An 8,101-nucleotide genomic window follows, 5' to 3' on the forward strand; every position below is an offset into this window, starting at 1 on the left:
TAACCATATTGCTTGGGGCTGATAGAAACTATATGTGGATGGCATTAGTTAGTAAAGGCTGCCATTGTTAACTATCATTTTCTGCAATGTAAACATTATAATTAATCATATGGCCGTTTAGTATGAATCTAGCTACTCACAGTTCAACCTATGGATACCTCTATACTCTCTTTTTGAAACTTGACTCACGTATTGCACTACATCATGGTTTATTTAAACACTGTTTTTTTATACAAATTTTATTGATTTTCTGATATTACATTCAAATATTTAAAAAGCAACGTGGTGGCTGGGTAGTAGTAATTCAATTACATACAGATATCATTAGTACATATTTCAAATTGCTACCATAAATATTTCCTCTCCTTTTCCCTTCATATACACTGTCTATTTGTAAATTAAAAGACAAGATTTATCCTATCCATCGCATAGAAAATAACTTTCTTACATATATCCATAGTTTTTAGTTTACACATATTCTAATTGTTTTAATGTACAATCTTTTAGACAATCAATGACTTAATAGATTTTTCACTTTTAATTTCCACTAACATTTAGATTTAACATTTGATATTTATCATTCCAAAGATTTTTAGTATACTCCCAATTCATCTATCACCATTACTCACAAAATCTAATATTCAAAATACACATCGCATTTGCTTAACTTCTCACCCTCTATGTCAACAAGTTAAGGATACAATATGATATCCTTCCTTTTTGCTAATTTTCAGTTTTTGTTTTTTTAAGTAGTAATCAAAATTTCTTTTTATTTCAATATTTAATGCTCCCTCTCTTCCTCTTTATATCTGCTATCTCTTGCTTAAACTGATAATTTTTGTTTTTAACATTTCATATAGACCTATTTATTACTTTCAACAATAAGTTTTTAGCTTATCTACATTATTCACCTTTACATGACCTTTATGCACAAATCAATATTCAAATTAGCTATTAGTATTTATACTGCTAAATTTTAATGACCAAAATTTTTTCTTTATCTCAGTTCATAACAGTGTCTTGTGTTCAACATACACATCTTATCTATTTAAGTACATTCTGTTTCAGATTTCAATAAGATGGTTGAAACGCCATTCTTCTTGAGTCTTATTCTAGCTTTTTTCCTTTGCCAAATCATCTTCCATGTCCTTGTTTTTGAGTCATCGAACCAATCTCCTTGTAATATCATGTATATTAACTGATATTGGCAAAACCATTTGATCGCCATTTTTTTGAGAGGACTTGTAGGTCTAGTGGGTCGTCTCTTTATTCTTCCATATCGACGTAGTTGTTCTGAATTGTTTGTCTTCTCATCCAACTGTTCTTTTTCTGGATCCTCTAGTTCAGAGGTCTTCAAACTTGGCCCTTTTATGACTTGTGGACTTCAACTCCGAGAATTCCTCAACCAGCATGCCTGGCTGAGGAATTCTGGGAGTTGAAGTCCATAAGTCATAAAAGGGCCAAGTTTGAAGACCTCTGCTCTAGTTCCTTCTGAGTTGTATAAGAAACCTTTTCCTTTTTCCAGGTTGTCAATGTCTTCTTTACTGGATTTTCAAATATCAATATTTGTTCAATAGTAGATTCTTCTGTCAAAGTATTTGAATGTTTCATTTTTTCTATTCTATTTTGTATAGGTGATTCTTTAATTGTGGTCAAAGTTTGGGCTTTCATATCTGGGCTGTCTTCTTGTTCCTTCACATAGCCTCTTAGTATATCATTGGTTGTGGTAAGAATTTGGATTAGTGTTTTTAACACAGCAAGAGTTTGTTGATCTTCATCTATAAGTAAATTTTGTTCCTGGTCTTCTTCCATGCTGGTATTTCAAATTAAAGGCTTTACACTTAGAAAATCCAAAAGAAAGATTTTTTTCCTTAGATAGGGAACACAAAGCCTTTCACAGCTGTTGTTTCAAAGTAATCAAGGTTATGTATCTTATCTATTTCCCTGGGCAGTCAGCCAGGCCCCTTTTAAACTTTCCCTTTGAGTCCCAAAGTTTTCTTAATCTTTTCAGTTTTTCTTTCTTTTTTTAATAAGAATGAATCCAGATTTCCAACAGAAGTAGACAATGAAGGATAGGAAATAAAAAAATCTTTCAATCCACATGCTTTGAGAGATAAAGTTCCAATTGGGATTCCGTTACTTTTTCAATGTTTAAAACGCCCCTGGGTATTTAGTCGCTGCTCTTTCTGGAGGGAGGGCTGAAATTCCTCTTCCCTCACTGCAAGGGGGAAAATGCTTAGCAGCTTAAGGAGGTACAGAAAGTAATTAGGGTGTAAAAGAGGTAGATCTCACCCAGTCTCTTCTGCGCTGCTTTAAGAGTTGCCTGGTGGAAAATGTGACTTCAGCTGATCACAGCCTAGGGATGAGCCATAATGGCCGGTCCTTTCGTCCACCGGTTTGAAGGGATTGCCAGGACCAATGGGAGAGTTGCAGCTCTCTCGCGATCCAGTGAGTGCCCCTCCTTGCTGGTCGCCTCTTCAGGGCGACTTTCAGCCCTTTTCAGGGGCCCCCAGCGATGCAAAACTGGAGGGGGAGAGCAAGTCTCCCAGCTGTCCATAGCGGCCGCAAGACAAACCGGAAGTCTTATTTAAACACTGTTATTAAATAAATTTCAATTAGATGCATTTGCAATTACATACCAAGCAATAAGCCATGATTTCAAAATTACAGTGGTTAGGATCATATAATATAGTAAATCAATCAAATATTATGGTGATTACCTTTGCATAAGATGCCAATTTAGAGTTAAACTAAATCATGAATACTTTTATTACAGAGGAGAAATTCTGAAAGCTGGTCTTCCGAGTCCTGGCTGAATTCTCACTACAGACTTTTCCACACAGCTGAATTAAAGTGATGCCTGTGTATCTATATCAGGGGTGTCAAACTGTCAGCCTGCGGGCTGGTTTCATCATACCAAGGCCTCTCCCACCCCACTGCCGGCAATGCAAAAAGAGTCGTGATATGTCACGTCATGTGACATGACAAGTTTTACATCTATATGATCTATATGTTGGCAGAAAACAATGCTGATATAAAATGTACAGTCCCTACTACCAGCGCCAGTCCTGCATGTAAAAACTATTTAGGCCTACTGTATAAAAGTGTAATGTCTTGGCTTCAAAGGCATTTAATCAAAGCAATTGGTTAACCCCTCTAGCTTTGCTGCCCTTCTTCTTTCCAAATATAATCAGCTAGCAGAAAACCATCTGCTGGTTTTGAAAGTATTAAAGATTGGATTTGGGGAAATGGTGAGTTTTGATTAGTACTTTACTTCCCATGTCAACGCAGAGAAGCAGAGTCTACTCACCAATTCTGAAACTGCACTGATGCAGCTGGCAGGAAATCTTCTGTCAGTCTCAAAGGTATACTTGGAATGTAGTTGAAGGAGGTGGGGTGTTTTGAACGATAACTAGATCTCACTCTCCTACTTTACTGTGCCCTTAAGAATGCAGGCTTAATGCTCTTTCAAAACTGGTCACCATTCCAAGCCTCCTGATGAAATTTATGGAGGGGTAGAGTTTTAAAAAGCAACACATCCATAGATTCAGAACAATGGTTTTAATGTTCTGTCTAAATTCAGCATCCCCATAAGCGTTTACTGCCTGGCTTTACCAAACATGCATCCAGCACAGCTGGAAGCCTATTGAGTGCAGCAATGGTTCCAAAGCTGTGCCCAATATTTTTGGGAATGGAGAAGAAGAAAGAATGGTGGTAGAGGAAGGACTCTAGGACTGGAATGGTAGGGGAGTGACAATATGCATAATTTGCTTTTGAAGGAAAAATTAATGTGTTCTGTGGCAATGGAGACAATGGTAACAAGACATGAGCACATTAGCAAGAGAACAAGAGACATTCAGCACTTCCTTTGCTGTTTTGACTGCTTAGTTCTCATGTTATGTTTTGCTTTAAGAGGGACTAACCTTCAGCTGTGCAAATTGTGAAGTAAACTTCATAAAGCGCATAGCACTACTCTGAAAAACTGAAAAATAGCACCACCTAGCTTCAAGCTGGAAACACTGGCTGTGTACATATTGTGCTCATTTTGTTTGGCATTGATCTACAAAAGTGTTTCAAACGTATATCTGTTGAAGTGTTTCTTCAACAGGTATTTTGAAATTTTCAGTGGTAATATTCTAAATCTTTTACATTTAACTTCTATTCATATTAAAATAACCCCTCTATGTTCATGTCTATGGAGATTCTCAATCATCCAAGTCATGGTTGTCCCAAAGGTGCATAAAGGAATATTTTTGGTTGTATTTCCAGAGTTTAGAAAATCCTGTCAAATAAAATCCAGCTACGTTCCTCTATGTCCTTTTCCTGCAATTCTTGTTATTAAGGTGCTTTTTTGCTGACTGGTTCCTTTCTAATTGATAATAATTTCTTGTTATATTTTATCTTTCTTATGGCTAGGTAGACCTGAATACTAATTTTAGAAAATAGTAGTAGTAGTAGTAGTAGTAGTAGTAGTAGTAGTAGTAGTAGTAGTAGTATTTGATAGTAGATTAGAAGACAAAGATCAAATACTCTCTTCTTTCTTCTGTTGTTGGAGTATTTCTGTGTTTCTTCAAATTACTCCACTGATAGCGGCCTTTCTTTTCACAGAGGTGCAGTAATATTCAATTTTACATTCATTTTTAACAGATAAAGGAATATATGGATGTATCTGTATGTGTGTATAGCAGTATCTTTGTTCTATATGAATATTTATCATAGAGCACATTGTTGCATTTTTGCACTATTGACTTTGATTTGCTTATATTTAATTTTATAAGGCTTTTTTTTAGTAAACCATAATTCTGCTTGCTATTGTGAGTATATATCTAGATGATGGTTAATAAAATGTTGGCTCTTAAATTAATGCATTACTATCTTGAAATGTGACTATAGCCATTGCTTATTGGCTAGTGACCAACAATAATTATCATGGGAATTAGAAATAATCTTGTAGTTAGGCCAAATCCTGCCACTGATTGCTGATGATATTTCAATTTTAAATATTCCTCACCCCTATCCTGGGTCTCCTAGGCACCAGACCTTCAATGCTAACCCTGTGAACATTGAAATCCTTTACTTTCTTGGCTGCTCCAGGACTTTGGTGCATTCGCAGAGAATGGAGGCCTAAAGTAATGCAAAACCACACGAGATCAGTGGGGCAATATCTTACATTGATCTCGCATAATCTCATGGTACTTTAGGCCTCTGTTCTCTCCAACAGAGAACGGAACCAATGCCAGGGTACGCTCACCTGCCTCCAGAGGCTTGATCGGGACATTGGAGTCCTTTTCCAGGCTGCTGGTGCCCAGATCTGAGGTCAGGGGATGCTTCCATAGCCCTCTGGAGGCCTGATCCAGGTACCAGAGGCCTTCTCCAGGCCACTGCTACCAGAATATGAGGCTGGGGGATGCTTCCGAGGCCCTCAGGCGGCCTGATTTGGGTGTTGGAAGCCTTCTCCAGGCCGCTGCCACCTGGAAACGGGCTGCCGGAGGGCTGCCGAAGCATACCCCGGCCTCAGATCTGGGTGGCAGCAGGAACCGCGGCAGAGAGGAGATGGATCTTTCCAAGGTGAGTCCAGCATGGCAGGATGGGAGGGGGAAGCATAAGGTATCTTAGTGGTATCTGAGATACCTCATGTTCACTTAACGAGCCGTGTGTGTCTTAATGAGCAAGGAAGTGATCTTGTTCGAGGTACGAGATTCACTCTGAGTTTCCGAGTTACAAGTCAACAGTTGAAGGAATATATCATTGCAGCACAAGCACAACATAAACAATAGACCACTTTAATATGTTACTATTACTGTATTCACTTGAGTTGTACTGTAGTTTCTAATGATAATTATTTTAATACATTCATTATTTATCATATGATGTGTGATATCTACAGCTGCAAAACAGAGATTCAGAGTAAATACAGATACCTCTGCTTTCTTCCCAAAGCTATTCCTTAGTTTGTATCTTGAGATACATAATCCAAGAGCAACAGCCAGGATAATTTAATTATCAGGCTATTTGTTACAAATTAAATAAAAAGAACCAATGTAATATCAATGCTCACACATCAAGAAAAAAATCTAGTTTTGCATATAGTATTTATTTAGAACCAATCCTAATAAAAGGGCCTGCAAGTTTTCAAATTCTGGAGATATGCAGAACATGAAACAGACAAAATACTGGAAATAATGTGCATATTTAGAAATTTATTGCCATTGTAAAAATAGGATTTGTGAATTGTGACTGTTTGCAAACAGCTGGTACTCAAATATTTGGGAGGAATGCCATCATTTGATTGATGCCTCAGCATATCTGCCACATGAATTTCATGCTGGAGAATATATATGACGAAGAAAGCTGTATATTTTTATGTACAAAGTTCCTGTGAAAAGTGGTGAAGTAACTTTTTATCTTTCTACAGTGCTCCATATTTTGACAATTGTATTTTTCGGAATTTGAAGAAGCATAAACTACTAGTAGAAAATTCACCATTATTTTATATAAACATTTTTACTTAAATATCCTGTGTAATTTGGGTGTTATGAGGCATGGGCTCTTACTAAACAAGTCAGTATAATCACTGAATTCACTTTATTTTCAAATATAATATAGTTTATTTGGTTTAGGCTTAGCATGTTGTTTGAACTCAATGAGTTATATAGCTTAGCAAAAGTTCAGTCCTAGACTGTTTTAGCCTAAGTGTCACAAATTTTTCATATACACATCTGGAGTACTTTCCATGAGCTTATTTCAAGTTATGTCTGAATGGACTACAATCCACATTCACACACCCCCAGTTGGGAGAATTGTTGATTTCCAAGAGAAATGAAATACAACATACAGGTCAGTAGACATTCTCAGAAAATTGAGGGATTTGGGAATGACCAAATAATTATAAAAGAAACTTCTGTCCCTTTGATTATAAGAGTCAATCTTTTCATTAATTGTACAAAACAGCTTTGATACAATTAACAAAGTTTGAATATTAATATACATGAATTATAGATGATGTGTGCTGAAATCTGTATCAATGTTCACAAACTATGCTATAAAGACTTAGCTTGGAGGATGTGGCAGTCAATATTTACCAATATATAGGGCAAATTAGTGTTTTGGAAAATATACTGTAGCATGCAGTGCAAATCATATATCTTTCAAAATGTGTTTATTCAATAAATTTAAAATAAGAGTAATTTCAAAGATAATTGTCTCAAAAACATTTCTGTATTCAAGGTTATAGCAAACAGGCTATAAGAGAGATTGCCGGCGGGTGACACCCAGGGATAGGGCCTTCTCAGTGGGAGCGCCTGCCCTCTGGAACCAGCTGCTGGTGGAGCTGAGGACTGCCCCCGACCTCCGATCATTCCGCCGGGGCCTGAAGACCTGGCTCTTTGAGCTCTCGGGCCCAGGCTGAGGAGAAATTTTTAATTGGGGTTTTAAGTATACAGGGTCAATTTAATATTTTTTAATTTGGTTTTTTTTTTAACTTTTGTATGGTGGATTTTTTAATTTCCTGTAAACCGCCCTGAGTCCTCAGGGAATAGGGCGGTATATAAATGTAACTAAATAAATAAATAAATAAATAAAATAGGATAGTTGAAAATAGCAACCTAAAGGAAAATTATATATTTTAATTGTTCAGCAGTATTTTAATTGGAGGCAATGTGAAGAGAATCTCCAAGGATATATCCTTTAGGGCGAGAGTAGTAAAGGTTTAGCCTGGCAAGATTTTGTCTATTGTACATAAGTAAATATTGAACTTTGGCTGAATTGTTCTATGACGTTCTTGGGCTTAGCCTTAAACTCCCCGTGTTAAAAACTTTGTGCAGAATTGTGACTGCAAGGAACTGTTCAAGACGATACCATTTTCCCCCTTTTTTCTATTTTCAGGAAATAAAATGCTATTTACATAAGACACTGCCCTAGAATATTAATTCAATTGTCAGTGGATACAGTATTTTGACTTTGGGAAATAGCAAAAAATGGCAGTTGTCCTCAGGTCTGTTGGCGAGCAGTCAAAGCATTTGATTAGCAACGGGAAAAACAATATACCGGACTACCTAGTTCTTTGGCTCCTGTGCTGCAGGTTCATTTTTGTATTTTTTGC

The sequence above is a fragment of the Vipera berus genome (assembly GCF_964194415.1).
Source record: "Vipera berus genome assembly, chromosome: 7".
Classification (NCBI taxonomy): domain Eukaryota; kingdom Metazoa; phylum Chordata; class Lepidosauria; order Squamata; family Viperidae; genus Vipera; species Vipera berus.